Here is a 17,707-nt window from a genome sequence, read left to right as displayed (position 1 = left end):
ACTGCGCTTAGCATTTTAGATATCATACCATTTAATCTTTACAATATTAGCAAGGAAGCAAGATGGTACTAGATTACAACAGATACTTTATAATAGATTCCTCAAAACATGAGCGTCCTGAAGATACAAAACATTTGAGCACCTGCCATAAGTTTTGTGCTAAGAAATCTATTATAGTTGGGGCCGTCTGGGCGGTTCAGTCAGTTAAGCATCTGCCTTCTGCTCGGGTCATGATCCTGGGGTGCTAGGATGGAGCCCACATCAGGCTCCCTGCTCAGTGGGGAGCCTACTTCTCCCTCTCCCTCTGCCTGGAGCTCCACCTGGCTTGTGCCCTCTCTATCTCTGTAAAATAAATAAATAAAATACTTTAAAAAAAAAAAAAAGAAAGCTAAGAAATGCATTATAATTGACATCTGCTGTTTCTGCCTCATCTGGACTTCCTTTTGACACCAGCACTTCTATTGTTCTATAGAGGACTCCTATTCATCACTTTCTGACCATAAATCTCTGGGACTAACACCACTCTATACCCTCACAGTTCCAGGAAAAAGCAGGTAACCAAATCGTGGCTAATTGACATAGTCCATCTGTCTAGTCTCAGAGTCAGGTGCAGGGGTAGACAATTGGCCCATGAGAATCAACTTCAGGAAATTATATGAAAATTTTGACAATCATAACTCTTTTTCATTGAAACTGCTAATTCTGAGGTTATAAGCACTGAGGCTTAGAACGAACATCCACAAGGAGAATGTCATCCGCATAAAGAAGTCATCCAAAAATGGAACAGTCACTACCTTGGGGTGGGGAAATAGAAGAATGGAAAGAAGAGCAGAGACTCTAGACTTCTTCATTTGAACTTCTAGATCCGACTATGCCTGAACCCAATAATACCATTGGATTTCTCACATACATAAAGCAATAAATTCCTTTTTCACCTGAATATTTTTGAACTTGGTTTCTTTTGCTGAAGCTGAATGAATCCTACTGGATTAAACCTACTTCAGGTGTAAAGCTATCAAATAACAGTGACTTGGTCTGAACCAAAATGACTGGCTTTAAACTCTGTAGTTTCCTCGATTTTGCAATAGTGACTCTTTAACATACATACCAATATGTATCTATTCAACTGCTAGTGAACTACAAGTAATATCCTTGTATTATACCTCACAAAGCTTAACAAAGTAATACTATCGCTGACTTGAGTATATGTGTTACTGATGCTTAAAGCAGTTTTAGAATTCATTAAGAGTGTGGGGGTTAATGCAGAGCATGAAATCAGCCACAATACCTGGCTTGCTAAAATGTAACAGGGAGGCATGAGGGGTGAGGGGAAGGTTTCAGAGAGGGGAGTAGGCCTTTGGTATGCTGACCCCTGCGTGACCACCCTGCCATTGGAATGCCTCCAGGAATCGCCTTCCCAAAGCCTTCTTAGCCCAAACAACTTCCCTGTGATCTAAGGGATGTATGCATTGTCCCTTAGGCTATGTTTAGTAGAACATGCAGATTAGCATATCTTATCTTTCCTGGAAATCCTCTCAGTTTCCTTGTCACACAACCTGTGCTGGGGACAGTGGTAAGGCTTTGTGATTATCCTGAAGGAACAATAAAAGGGGTGGCAAAGAAGAGCAAAGGGTCTTTGTCCCTGAGTGTTGACCCCCTTGCCTTCTCCTCTCTTTCACAGCAAAGATTGGAGTCATCTTTCATCCACAGTACAGGGATTGCTGGCCATTTCCAGCAGAAGAGCAAATTTCGAGAAAGCTAAAACATTTCAAAGAAACACAGGTGATATAGAGAACAGGTCACAAACACAAGGACTGGAAGATACAGAATAATAGAGTAGTACAAATATTGAGCATGGAAATCCTTTAAACGGAATCAAATGAAAAAGGGCCACCAGTTAACACCGCAAAATTCAAACCCACAAGTACACAATATATGCATATTCACTGCAATATGCCATCCAATGTGAAATTAACACCATAGCACAATGTCTAAGTCAAGTGATGCTATTTTCTGTAAAATCTTCCCTGAAATCAATGTGCTTCTATTATTGCTCTGCCATAAGCCCCACTTGTAACCCATTTTCTTAGAAATGAAACTATTACCATCAATTCTCAAGAATAAATTGTAATTGTGCACTAGCTCTTATTAGCCTCTTTTTATAGCCCATTATACATCCTCCATTTTTCCTTTTTTTTATTAAAAGAAATAATTTTCATCATGTGGGAGTTTATAAAGCAATAAACTGTTCGTGATTACTCAGCACTTTTACGGAAACCATTTCCTGGTAATTACATGCTACTCAAAAATAAGTAAGTGAAACTATCACCATTACACGAAATTTAACTTAAACCATTCATTCCCCTCTGTATTTTTTTAAAATTTGAATTATCATGGAAGTTAGTAAGAAACACTTAGCTGATCTTTTTCTCCATCCATTAGTCCCTTAGTCTTTTTTTTTTTTTTTAAAGATTTTATTTATTTATCTGACAGAGAGAGACACTGCGAGAGAGGGAACACAAGCAGGGGGTGTGGAGAGGGAGAAGCAGACTTCCCGCGGAGCAGGGAGCCCGATGCGGGGCTCGATCCCAGGACTCTGGGATCATGACCTGAGCTGAAGGCAGACGCTTAATGACTGAGCCACCCAGGCGCCCCTAGTCCCTTAATCTTAAAACTAGCTGGAAAGAAAAGCTATAGATGAATTTAAGAAGGAAAAGCACCACACCTTTGTGAACAACTAAAAGAAATTAATTTTAACAATCCATAAATCACAGTGGACTTTTACACCTGCTTTCTCTGTGTGGCATCCTCTTTCCCCAGATGGTCACATGCCTTACTCCTTTAATTTATTCCAGCCTCTCCTCAAACATTTCTTTCTCACTAGGGCCTTCTTGGACTACTCTAACCGAAATAGATTTCATCACGATTTATCTTCTAACTAGTCTTATTTTCCTTCTTAGCACTAATCATTAGGAGGTCTTATATTATTATTTCATTAATTTTGGCATCAGGGTGGCAGGAAATATGTCATCCTCACCCAGAAAACTGCCTGCAAATAGAAACTACTAAATAAATATGTATTGAATAAATACATAAATTCGGGCCCTACTTTAAGGATTATTCAGCTCCATAGCTTCTACTAATCCTTTAGTCTCTTAGTATTAGACTATATTAGTCTCATAGTATTAGAATCCCTTTTTGAGACTTAAGTAAAGGAACTAAAGGAAAATGAAATGAGCTCTTCACCAGGACTGAAATAGGAATTTTAAAAACACAATGCCAAGAAATATTTTCAAATATCTCATCTCAATAGACATCATATGAATGAAAAATTTTATGACTTACAATTTTTCCTTTAGCATATAACTGAAGCCCTTTTGTGGGGCATTATTAAAATTCCTAGTGTCCTTGAATATATGAGAAAATGCAGAGTTGTAGGTACTAGTGTAAAGTATAGAAACAATGCGATCTTTCCTTAAGGCAGTTTGGCAATGGGAGTCAAAACGTTAAGTGCAAACAATCCGATATATCACCTGTTATTATTTTACAGAGGTTTTCCAAAGGAAATTTTTGATTTGTTCAAAGATCATGCTATATGGATATTCCTTCCAGTATTATTTATAACAGTAAAAAAAGAGAAACCACCTAAATATCAGAAACCTAAGACTACTTAGAAAAAGCTACGATTCATTATTGAGAAACATTTTATACAACCATTAAAGATTATATTTGTGAATAATGTTAAATTTCATGGAAGGGCGCCTGGGTGGCTCAGTTGGTTAAGCGACTGCCTTCAGCTCAGGTCATGATCCTGGAGTCCCTGGATCGAGTCCCGCATCGGGCTTCCTGCTCGGCAGGGAGTCTGCTTCGTCCTCAGACCCTATCCCCTCTCAGGTGTTCTCTCTCTCTCAAATAAATAAATAAAATCTTAAAAAAAAAAAAAAAAAAAATTTCATGGAAAGATGGTCACAATATAAATTGCAAAATAAGTTATAAACAATATTTACAGTATGACTTAATTTTTAAATATTACTTAAATTGTACAATAGGACTCTATAATATGTATTAATAAAATAATTTCTATTAATGCAATATACTTCTTATTTCTCATTCTTCTATGACCTAAACACTACAGATCACAGTGGAAATGATAGAAGCATGAGTTCATAAAGACATAAAACTTCTTAATAGTAAATAATAAGGATGATAATAAAATGCAATAAAAAATTAAAATACATGGGCAACATGGAAAATGATTTCTAACATTAAAACTGTGTAAGAAGACTATGTGTAGTTGTATAAATATTTTTTTTTTTTTTAGATTTTTATTTATTCATTCATGAGAGACAGAGAGACAGAGGCAGAGGGAGAAGCAGGCTCCCCGCGGAGCAGGGAGCCCGATGTGGGACTCGATCCAGGGACTCCAGGATCATGACCTGAGCCGAAGGCAGTCGCTTAACCAACTGAGCCACCCAGGCACCCCTGTATAAATATTTTAATAACAAAGGATATAAACCAAAATACTATCAATGATTATCCATGTATGTAATACATTACAAACGAATTTTCTTTTTCTTTTTTTTCTTGTTTTTTCTAAACTCTGTAATTTAAAAACTACCACTATGTTTGAACTGATATTTTTATTTTTTTCAAGATGTTATTTATTTATTTGAGAGAGAAAAAACATGAGCAGGGGGCAGAGTGAGGGACAGACAGAGGGAGAGGGAGAAGCAGACTCCCCATGGAGCAAAGAGCCTAAAGGGGGGGGATAAATCCCAGGACCCTGAGATCATGACCTGAGCCGAAGGCAGATGCTTAATTGACTGACCACCCAGGTGCACCTGAACTGATATTTTTAAATTAATGTTACTTCTGTTTCCTTAAAGACAATCAGTTTAGCCATTGCAGGAAATTCAAGTAAAAACATATTGATTGAGAAGCTTTCTTGAAATATCTGGTAAACCAAGACTGGCAAGATTTTAAGATATCTATAGAGACCACGTTCTCCTTATTAAGAATAAACAATTTGTCTTTTATGTTGATATATATCTACTCCTCTCTACTAACAGAGGTAGATGGATAAAACAATATGGATTTTCTGAATGATTTTTCATATCTGGCTCCAGATTTAATCAGATGCACCCCAAACCATACACATACAATATAATCTCTTGAAAGATCATACATGAAAAAAGATGATACTGAGTCATTTCTAAAATAATGTCACAGAAGTCTTTTAGCTATACTAGTAAAGTACACAAAAATTAATACAAAGTAATCAAAAATTAATACAACTGTATGCTCCCTCTGGCCTCTAGGAAAACACGAAGATATTATTTCCTAATGTTTCATGGGGGCATATGTGACACATTTGTCTTCATGTGTTTATAGTAATGAAGCACATTAGAACCAGAGAGTCACAATATGTTTAAGATATAAATACTCTACAAGATAGAGTCTACCTCTTTTATGACTACATAAATTCTGTAAAAACCATTTCTTCCTAGACGTCATCTGACTTTTTCAACCCACAGTGGAATTCCTATTAGCAGTGAAAGCCAAATTCAATATTCTAGTATGTGACTTCTTACAAATATTCTCTAATTATTTCTAATTCCTTCCTACTTAGATTGGAAAAGTCCATGAGGAAAGAAGATACTTAGTCTCATTTCACATTCATCACGGAGTAAATACTTATACATTTGACAATATTGCCTTGTATTTTAATTTATAAAAATTGATATTATATAACCTTAAAATCCTTCTCTCTTAAAAACTATAAGTGCTGGTTACAAATACTTACGTTTCCATGAAAAGGAATCTTCACAGGCCTTACTAAAGAGGTAAATAAGAGAACACCGAAGTCCAAGCCACTGTAAAGGCATATGATGATTGCTGTGGATCCTTACCCAGTTTTGAGGACTATGCAGGGCAAAGATCAGGGAACACAAAGTGCTCAAAGGCAGTACAGTAAGTGATTCCTGAACAAAGCAAAGACTACAAAGTATTACATCTTCTACAAAAAAGTTGAACTAGAGGAAAAATCCATCCCAGAAAAGCCCACTGTAAGGACAGCGTCATATCTCAATCTTGATACAGGACACTTAGGAAAGCATCTCCCCTGAGAATCTAACAACAAAGATCTCGCATGGAGATACACTCTGAATTTCGACAATCTCTTGCCCGAAAATCCGCAAATTGAAAACTTCATATAAACTGTACTAGATTAACAGAAAGCCCACGTGTTTGATAAAAGCAAAAGAAACTCCTCTCTGGATGAAAGCTCTTTGAACATAGATGTCTGCAAATTCCCACCAACACAGTTCCATTTAACATGACATAGACTCACAACCAAAAAGTACAAAAATACAGGAAAGCAAGACACAAGAATCAAAAGCCAGTATGCAAAGACACATGCACAAACACTGCAAAATCACACAGAGTTCACAAATGGGCTTATCAGATACATTAACACATAATAAGTAGATTTAAATTTTTAAACGGGTATCAAAAGTTAAAGAAAAACAAAAGACTTTTAAAATGACCACAAATAGGGGCGCCTGGGTGGCTCAGTTGGTTAAGCAGCTGCCTTTGGCTCAGGTCATACTCTCAGGGCCCTGGGATCAAAGCCCCGAGTAAGGCTCCCTGCTCAGTGGGGAGTCTGCTTCTCCTTCTCCCTTTGCCCCTCCCCCAACTCGTGATCTCTCCCCTCCATGTAAATAAATAAAATCTTTAAAAAATAAAAATAAAATGACCAGAAAGAACTAAATAAAGTATCTATAAATAACAATAATTAAAAATATTTTAAATGAATCTCTCAACAGTATAAAACCAGAAAAGGTATAGCTGAAGATAAATTAGTAAACTAGAAAATAACTGAAATGGACACAGTGTAGCCGAAACAAAATGTGGAAAATATGAAAGGTTAAAAAACATCAAAGATAGAATTGAGACAATAAATATATGTCTATTATATTAAGGAAAGGAAAAAGAGAGAATCAGGGAGAAGCAATATTCAGACACGATAGCTGTGAATATTGTACAATTATTACATAAATGTATCATCAGATACAGGAAGAAAAATTAATTTCAAACAAGATGAAGAAATGTAAATATAGACATTTATCAAAGTGAAACTGCAAAAGAGCTAAGACAATTAAAAAAAAAACCTGAAAGGCAGCAAGAGAGAAAAGACAATATACATACAACAAAATTTAAAATGAGATGGACAGTAGACAATATAAAATTAATAAAAGATAGAAAATAGTGTAATGTCTTAAAAGTGCTGAGGTGAAATAAGTGTTAGACAAGAACCACGTATCCAGAAAACCAACTTCAAACAGACAAGTTAAGCATTTCCAGACAAACCAACCTGAAACCGTTCATGGTAAACATGTATTTACTAAAGAAAACATTACAGAAGGTAATCCAGGTAAAAAGGAAATGATCCTAAAAGTGGGTCAAAAAATAATCATGTGGGCGCCTGGGTGGCTCAGTTGGTTAAGCGACTGCCTTCGGCTCAGGTCATGATCCTGGAGTCCCTGGATCGAGTCCCGCATCAGGCTCCCTGCTCGGCAGGGAGTCTGCTTCTCCCTCTCCCACTCCCCCTGCTTGTGTTCCCTCTCTCAATGTGTCTTTCTCTGTCAAATAAATAAATAAAATCTTTTAAAAAAATAAATAAATAATCATGTTTTGGGGTGCCTGGGTGGCTAAGTCAATAAGCATCTACCTACCGCTCAGGTCATATTTCTGGGGTCCCAGGATCAAGCCCTACATTTGGCTCCCTGCTCAGCAGGGAGCCTGCTTCTCCCTCTCCTACTCCCCCTCTGCTTGTGTTCCCTCGCTCACTGTGTCTCTCTCTGTCAAATAAACAAATAAAATCTTTAAAAAAAAATAATCATGCTTATATTGAACACATGAATTCTAGAAACAAACATGGATTCATACAAAATAAAAGTATGTTTACAAAGAAAAAGTAAACATTGTAGAAAATTAGAACCCAGCTAAATAAACCTAAAAGAGAAAATACATTACAAAAGGAGGAGGAAATCAAAAATATAAAAACAAGGGCACGACATTATAAAATAAACATAGTGAATCAATTCCGACTTATTAAGGATTACTCATCCAATACTCAGCATTTTGTTAGAATGTGTTGTCTTTGTATAGATAATGACATCCAAGCCTACCAATGCTAAAATGTGCTCTGTACATCATTTCACAGAGAAGGGTGAGAGTTTGGACTGAAAAAGCCTTACCTTTTTACTGAGTAGACCCTGGTAGCAAGTGACCCACATTTCCAAAGAATATGACTAGTGCAAATGAGAGTTGCGGTGTCCAGCTGAGCAACAAATCGAAACTAACTAAGCATTGTCTTCAAAGGAACCATCCTTCACTCAGGTGGAATGTAAATGGGTGCAGCCATTATAGATAACAGTATGGAGGATCCTCAAAAACTTAAAAATAGAAATACTATATGTTCCAGTAATTCCACTATTGGGAAAGCAAAAAACACTAATCTGAAAGATATATGCACCCCTATGTTCAGTGCAGCATTGATTAATAGCCAAGATACAGAAACATCCTAAGGGTCCATCCATAGATGACGGGATAGAGAGGCTGTGGTACACACAAATGGGGGATTATTACTTCTACATAAACCAAGACTACGATCGTGCAATTTGTGACAACGTGGATGGACCTAGAGTGTATAATGCTAAGCGAAATAGGTCAGCAGGACAAAGACAAATATCATATGATTAAACTTTGGGGGGGATGGGGAAAATGGGTGATAGACATTAAGGAGGACACATGATGTAATGGGCACAGGGTATTATAGAAGACTGATGAAACAATGACCTCTACCTCTGAAACCAATAATACATTATATGTTATTTAATTGAATTTAAATTTTAAAAAAATGAAAAAAATTATAAAATAAAAAGACGTATCACCTTTTAAAAAATAAAATAAAATCTTATATGGGGAACCAACGAGCAAAACTAACAAAAAGCAGAGTTGAGCCCATAAATACAAAACTGATGGTTGCACGTGTGCACGTGGGGGTGTGAGACAGTGGAAAAAATGGATGAGAGGGAGTAGGAGATACAGTCTTCCTGTTACGGAATTAACAACACATGGGTGGGGATAAGAGGTACCCCAAGGGAATATAGTCAATGGTATTATAATAGGATTGTATGGTAACAGATGGCAGCAACATTTGTTGGAAGCATAGCGTAACACAGAGACTTGTGAACCACTAGGTTGCACATTTGAAATGAAGGTATCATTGTGTGTCAAATATACAATAAATTTGTAAAAGATAAACTAAAAATAAACAGCGTTCCCTGAGAACAAATGGATTAAATAGGTAAAATTCCAAAGCTCCACTATAATTTCAGATAACCTTTATCACAGAGAGTACATTCAACTCCAGACTGCTAACCGAGAAGACCTGATATACACTATGAACATTATTCCATTAGACTAAAACTACGAACAAAAAGGCAAGCACATACAAGAAATCTTTTTCCCCATCCGTAGATAATGAGTTCGCTCAATTAATGCAATCACTTTCAAATGCCAAGCAACCCCGTATTGCAAAAGAACAGATCACTAATTGTCAATAAGTGTGGACAACCTATGACTCAATTAACTGCATACAAGGTAAATGAGAAGCTTGGGATCTATTAAAAATTAAGAGGTCAGAGAAAGCTATTCTTAAGGAAACCTCAAAGTAAACAGAGATGTTGTTAGGTTCACAAAGCATGCAGCACTCTCGTCGTATGTTATGTACAATCTTCAATTGGCCGAATTAAACCCACAAGGAAAGCAAAGGATTTCTTACCTAATCATTCAAGAATAGGATGGGGGGGGGGGGAGGAGGTAAGGTGAGGAAAAGTTAAGAGAAGAGTGATATTAACCGTTCCCACTTCCTGAAATACCTATTCTTCCTTGCCTTATTGCAAGATACGACAAATACATACATACATAATATTACAATGCTGCATTTTGTAAATTATTTTCCAGTCACTGTCTCATTTTATTCCCCATATTCTAAAGATAGGGAAACTAAGGGAAAAAAAGGTAAGCAGCGGCCTCGAAGCAGATGATCCTCCAGAGTTATGCTCACAAGGTCAACAGCAGCCCAATACTACATCACAATGACTACGACATTCACCTCACTTCACCTCATCAAGTAGACATTTTATCATTTCACATCATCACAAGAAGGGAGAGTACATTACAGTAACATATTCTGAGAGAGGGAACACACTCACATAACTTTTATTACAGTATATTGTTATACTTACTGTATTATTGATAATTGTCCTTCATCTCTTACTATACCTAATTTATTTAAGATTTTTAATTTATTTATTTAACAGAGTGAGTGCAAGCGAGCACAAGCAGAGAGTCAGAGGGAGAGGGAGAAGCAGACTCCCTGCTGAGCCAGGAACCTGGAAGGAAGGCAGATGCCCAACCAGCTGAGCCACCCAGGCACCTTTAAACCTAGTTCATAAGTTAAAATTTGTCAATGTTATGTATATAAGGTGAAAAGAAGTGTATATATAGGGTTTGGTACTATCAGTAGTTTCAGGTATCGACTGGGGGTCCTGGAACGTATGGCCCAAGGATCAGGAGGCACAGACAATTGTATTAGCAACTGGGACTCAAAACTACATACTACACAGTTCACATTTCAATAAAAATCAAGATAAGAGAATTCCCTCAGGGCTCATTAAGTGATAAAGGAACCAATTCAGCTAACCAATTGCCCCCAAATGTATTTTATATCTTTTATTTTGTATAGCTTCAGTCCAGTAAAGTTTCAAATATTAATTTGGCTTTTATATGTCCTGTTCCTTTTAATCTATTTCTTCCACCATTGTTTTTATGACACTGACTTTTTAAGAGTATAGGCCCTCTGTACTACAGAATATTCCACATTCTGGATTTCTCTAATTGCTTCCTTGCGGTATTATTTGACTTATAACTTCATTTCTGCCACATTAAGACCTAGAGACTCCATTGGACAAAGATAGAAAATTTAGAGGCAAGAATATTTCAGGTGATTTTGTGTAACTCATTTTGGCCACATCAAAGCATCAAGGCACAAAATCCCTCTTTCTACCACTATTAGCTGTATGAAGTTTGATCGTTTTATTAGGTAATGAACACCAAAGATCTACTTCATAAAGGTACATTTTTCACTTTAAAATTTTTAAGTTTATTGTGGTGTAAAATTTTAAATTATCTTTGGGATAAAATGTTGACACCATAAACCTTTTTCCCAAAAATCCTTCCCCCTTTTGTTTTTAGCAGACAGTGGCGATCTTTACCTTCATCACTTATTACAGTGGGGGTTACAAAGTATTGCTTTTAAATTCTATCATTCCTTTCTTAGCTGGCATTCTTCCTTTCCTTTTGTTATTTCCCTGAGAATGTTTTTAAGACTGGAAAAAAGAAAACAGTATCTTTATGCTGATGATAAATATCCAATTGAGTAGAGAAAAGTGATGCAGGAGGAACAGGGAACAATATTTGGAACAATATTACTGAGTAAGAAAGTCAGCATTTACTGCACAGTCCAGAGGATGGTCTGTGGTAGAAGCAAGAACAATTTTTCCATAGAAACAAAGGAGAAGTTGGGTTAGGATCGTGTAAGTGGATAGAGGCACTGTTAACACATCATGGTTAATTATGTATATTTTAGAAAACAAGGTCATCAGTTGAATGTTAGATTAGGGAAATAAGACTTTTGGGGTCACATGATATGAATAATCATGAAATTAAAATGAGACCAGCTGAAATGGTTATGTGTTTTCCTCCAGCCATTTTCAGCTGGATAGGTATTCATATGGAGTTGGGTAAGAGTTGGATTTAATTAGGACTGTACTTATGTCAAGTAAGTACAACAAAATGAGAAAGAAGTGATGAGAGAATTGAAGGTATGATCCAGGAATAAATTATGATTATCCATGTCATTAAAGCTGGGTAAGAAGTAAAGGAGAGGGGGGAGATGAACATTAAGATGGTGGTAGGATCAATGAATTACAGGCTACAGGTGAGGTTAAAATACTGCTGGAGTTAGGGTTCTAGAGAACGTGAGCTAGAAAGGAAGAAGTTGGTACTCTGAAAGTGGGATGGTTAAAGCCAGGATTACTAATGGGTTGCTATAATTGTTAATACCAAGGTCTAGAATAGGACCATAGAATTGTGTGAGGTAGGTTAGAGGACGTATGTTTAGAGAATCGGAGATCAAAGAAATAAATGTCAATCGTATTAGATCATCTTTACTAATAATGAAATCATGAAAACCTATGATAGGAGTAGGGTTGGAGGGCATGATAGTGAGCCAGGAACTAAAATCTTCAACGAAAGGGGAAAAGTGATCTATAGGCCACATAATAAAAGTATCAAGAAGACAAGGTCTAATGACTGGAGATTCCATGCTGGGCAGTTTTGAGATTGGGGAAAAAAAGGACTGTAATGAGCACAGAGGAGAAAGTGGGACATCTACCCCTCTTCTAGGCCTAGTCGGATAAAGGTTTAAGAACGTAAACATCCATGAAATGAAAAGAATGGAACAAAAGCAGATCTTTCGACAGAGATCAAGTTTTCAATACGAGCAAAAAAGAATAGGGCTTTCAGAGTAGGAATTGATGGGAATGTAGATTTTGCTGATGACTAACCATGAAATCTAGAGGACTCAGACAACATCAGTATGGGAGGGATAGAATATAGGATCAAAATGAGTATGTGGAAAGATACGCAGATTAGAGTTGTGGGGACAAGGGATAACTTGGCCATCTAGGAATGGTTAAAATACCGAAGTTAAGAACATAATTAGATCAGTGTCAGTGTTATCAACATAGGTAATGGGGGAGCAGTGGCACAGAGACTAGGTAAGCTAGGCGTGTATGCCTTGAAGGAGAAGAAAAACAGGTTTCTTACCAGAAATATACAATATTCATCGCGATAAAATTGAATATCACTCAGGAAGGTATCAAGTTCCACAGAGGAACAGACTTACTCAAAGCAGTCAGAAGACATCTACGCTCCCTATTGACGCCACCAAAAATAGAACTATATAGAAGACAGTAAATGAATAGTCTTACCTCAAGTGCTAAAGGTTCCTTTTTAATTTTAACCAATATAGATTAAAGGAAGGGCTGACCAAGAGCAAGAACACAGGGCTCATCTTGACCCCTGCCAAGATACTAGCCTCAAAGTGGGTTTATTGAGCATGGAGGGATACTCTAAATTCCAAACTATTATTTAATGATGATTTCAAGTCCTACACATTTATAAACTTCTAACAATCAAAGAAAACTGATGTTGAATACAAGATATAAAATTGTTTCCCTATTGGAACTTCCAATTTAGGCAATCCAATCAAAATTCAGTATTATGTCTATATAAGCACAAAGGAATGATCCTTTTTCATTACCAATATACCACATCTTAATTCAGAGCTACCTTTATGAATATGTAAGCTAGATCACATTAGATTATGACGGGACTGATATTCAATTTGAAAACACTACGTAATTCTGATGAATTTCGAACTCTCAATTATAAATCCTATAAACATAGTCACATCATTCCTAGGCCTGAAAGCCCCAAATATTTTCTGTTGGCTTAAAATGAAAATTTGGAAAAATACCCATTTCAACTTAGAAAAAGGGGCCTTTTTGTATTATTGTAATAATCTAGAGTTCAAATTAGGTCCACAGAAAGACATACAAATGAAAAAGAAATTGATTCATTTGGGATGATATTTTTCATAAACTTAACTATAAAACTTTCAATTTTATGACTAAAAAATAGAAGCATGATGAATTCACAAGATGAGGGGCATGCTGGACCAGACCTCAGCATTAGAAAAGTAATTCTATGTTCTTGCACCATTCCCTACTTAATCTCAATGTCTACTAAATTAGGTGTTTTAAAATCTTAAAAACATAATGACTTAACAGTATTTTGAGAACTCAGAATGTACAATGTCTTAGCCAGTTTTTATGAGGATTAGAGGCCTAAATATAATTGAGTTCTCTAAGACTTCTTTAGTAACTGATGTTGACAGTCAACCACAACTATTCACTGAACATTTACTATAAAACAAGTTATCTCCTGATGGAGGTGGAGTCAAAAGAGATTTAATATGGCCTCTACTTCAACAACTACATGACATTGTTGGAGCACTGAGAGTTGATCAGGACAAACACATACCCAATCAAAAAAAAAGGAAGACAACGTGTGTATATGACTTTTGAAATGACAGGCACAGAGAGGAAGTTTTTTAGTTGCTAAGAAGACAAGATTAATGAGGTATAGGGTACTCAGGGGAGACTTCCTGAAGGTTAAGAACAGGTAAGATTCAGGGAAGCAAAATGGAGGGTAATGGTAGCTTAAGAGGGGAAGAGCCATAGAAAAATCACATAGGCATCAATATGTTGGACATTCATGAGGCACAAAAAAACATCAGGGGCGACTGGGTGGCTCAGACAGTTAAGCGTCTGCCTTCGGCTCAGGTCATAATCCCAGGGTCCTGGGATCAAGGCCCACATGGGGCCCCCTGCTCGTCGGGAAGCCTGCTTCTCCCTCTCCCTCTGCCTACCGCTCTGCCTACTTGTGCTCTCTCTCTCTCAAATAAATAAATAAATAAATAAATAAATACCTTAAAAAAAAAATCAGATGTGGCCAACATCAGAAGATTTTTGGTAAATCAGTAATCATATTAAAAATACTAAGTGCAAATAATGCTTTCCTTTGTAAATTTTCAAGGTCTTATTAAAAAGAGCGATTCTAGTCGAAAATCAATAGCTTTCATGAACCCAAACTCAGTCAAGAATACCATCTGTAAGCTTTACACGGAGTCCTGTAATTAATTTATGCATACTAATAGGATCTTTTGTTTATGGCAGTTTATCACATGATGTAGAGTTAGTATGAATTTTAATTTTTTCATTAAATTACCTCATTCTGCATATTAGCAAACATTTATACCAATCTTTAACAATTGCTATATTTAAATCTTAATCATTATTTTAAAATTTCAATTAAGTCTAACTGGACTTTCCCCAGGATTCTGAAGTGTGGCAATTTGTCTCTACCTCAAATTCTACATCTATAAAATAAAGGAATTAGAATTGATCCGTGGTTTTTAAACAATTTTTTTAAATCAATGGCACACCTGTTTACAATAATAAGTTATTCAAAGACATACTAGAGAAAACAGATGGAAGTACATCTGAATTACCTGAATCATGGGAAAGGGATCTAGAGCTATATCTATTATTTAGTTTCTTTCCCATTACAGTGGGCCCAAGATACTTTTTCACAATAATGAGGTTCCAGGAAACACAATTTGAAAACACATTCCTGGATGTTCTGTAAGGGCCCTTGCGGTTCTAAGTTACTCACAGTCTAAGGAAACATGTTCAAAAGATTCACTCAGTGTATATCTTTATGTGATACACATTTTGATAACAATCTTTGGACTAGAATCTAGCTCCTAAACCTATAGAGAGCTGGGCAAAATCCATTCCACATAGACTGCCAGGCTTCCTCAGGAATTGCACCAAGGGAGGGTTGTATAGTAGAAAAAGTCGTCACCAGTGATCACCTTCCCTTTTGGCATCTTAGAATCTGGCAGCCCAGAACACAAGATCCCCTCACCTCTCTTGTCATCCCAACAAAGATGGCTTTCTGGAGCCTATGTACCCTAAAAGAACAATCCACTCTCCCTATCTTTCTTTTATATGAAAATAACCTTGTCCTAGACCATATTTAGTCTAGGAATTACTCACAATTTGACAAAAATTAATGCTGCTTAATCAACACTTGCCTACTAGAGTAAAAATGGAGGATATTGATGAGTGAATGCCTCACTCCATTCAACAAATGTTTATACACTAGATACATACAAGATTGTGAGAATTTTGAGAATTATTAATAGTCAATGGAGAAAATGGTTTTGGAGAAGTAGTCCATTCAACATCCAACAAAGCACAATAAGTAGGCGGCAATCTGCTTTTCTTGTGCATTGAGGACCCAGGTTAGTAACTAAAATGATTGCAACTTCTGTAAAAAATTGTGACAACTGCATTGGTCTTAGCTGTTTCTATTGTCCATATTTATCTTTGAAAAACAATGCACATGGAGCCATGGTATTATCCATAAACCTTGTTAATCAAGAATTTTACACGAGCCCCCCTCAGTTACTATTTCAGAAATCTACTTTTCCTTCATAAAATACTTCTGTATAAAATCCATGTAATGTGTGGATGGGAAGCTTAGAGTATAGAAAAGAGCACAGAACTTCCCAACCAGGTAGATGATGGCAAAGTGGTTTATAATGAAGAATCTGATACATCTAGATAAGATTATAAACAACTCTTCTGAAACATACATAAGCTTCTATTATTATCTGGCTTGGATTAAATTTAAGAATTATACTCGTTCCTTGTACATACAGTCTAAATGAGGTTGGATTAAGATGCTCCAGAGGAAACCTGGATGTGAAAGAAATTCATCTTCAATCTTCACTTGTGGTAGGAATAACCTACACAGAGATGGGTAAGATATTTATAATAACTAGACTTTCCAATTCCTCCTGGCTCACAATCTTTAGTAGAGATGGATTTAATGCATTAGCATTTTTCCATCAAACCTCTTGTACATTTACAAGTACGAAGTATACATTTTACCTAACATCATCGTTCTTTTGGGAGCTAATCATTATTTTATTATTCGATAAACCAATGTCCTAGATTACTGGTTCTGTTAGAATAATTTCTTTCAAAACTTGCTACTGAGGTCATCTTTATAAGGAAATTAATTTATCAAACGATCACAACTACAAGCACTGGGTCATTTCACAGAAACCACAATAGACAAAACACAACGTAATAGCTACTCCAATACCAAGGGCAGATTCTGAAAGAGAACCAAACAAAGCCCAAGGGAGACTTGAAAAACATTTTCAAACCAGGTCCAAGGAAGCATGGCTTTATATCGAAGAATATCACAAGTACCTCAGGTACTATTAATTTTGAAAACACTGCAATCTCACAAGTGAAGTGCTTTCTTAGAAATGTGAGACATCAATATATGTTTTATATTCATGCTGCTTCTGAGAACACTGCCAAAATGCCATTTTCTCAGAAATATTTAATGACAGAAAAATCTCCCTGAAAACACATGCTCAGTAGTTCTGTTTTTGTGTTCAATTTCATACCAAATGAATTTAGGAGATGTGTCACAAGTAGAGCAATCAAATGTTACTGCTGAAAAACAAAATAGATGGAAAAAAAGAGACAACTAGACTAGACAAGTACCTGACCACTCTCATGGCACAGGGTTTTGAATATGGAATATGTAAATCTAGTCAGAGACTTGCTGGCATTCTCCACAATGAGCTTATGGATCAGCTGCCTTGCCAGCGACCTGGACAAGCTGTTAGACACATTATGACACCGTTGCACAGCTTGTCTACAGGAGTGAAAAAAAAAGAAAGAAAAAAGCTTTCTGAAGTGGCAAACTTCTAAATAAGGGTACTAATAGCTAAGAATCCTTTCTCTTTATAAATCTAATAGTTTCATCAAAACAAATATGTTTGTCCAAGACAAGAGTAGAGTTACTGCCCACAACTAAGTTCACACACATACACACACACATACACACACGTAGGGATTTAAAA

This window comes from Mirounga leonina, unplaced genomic scaffold (assembly GCF_011800145.1).
Source record: "Mirounga leonina isolate KUSES-001 unplaced genomic scaffold, KU_Mleo_1.0 Mir_101664, whole genome shotgun sequence".
Taxonomy (NCBI): Eukaryota; Metazoa; Chordata; class Mammalia; order Carnivora; family Phocidae; genus Mirounga; species Mirounga leonina.
Note: the sequence above shows the minus strand (reverse complement) of the source record.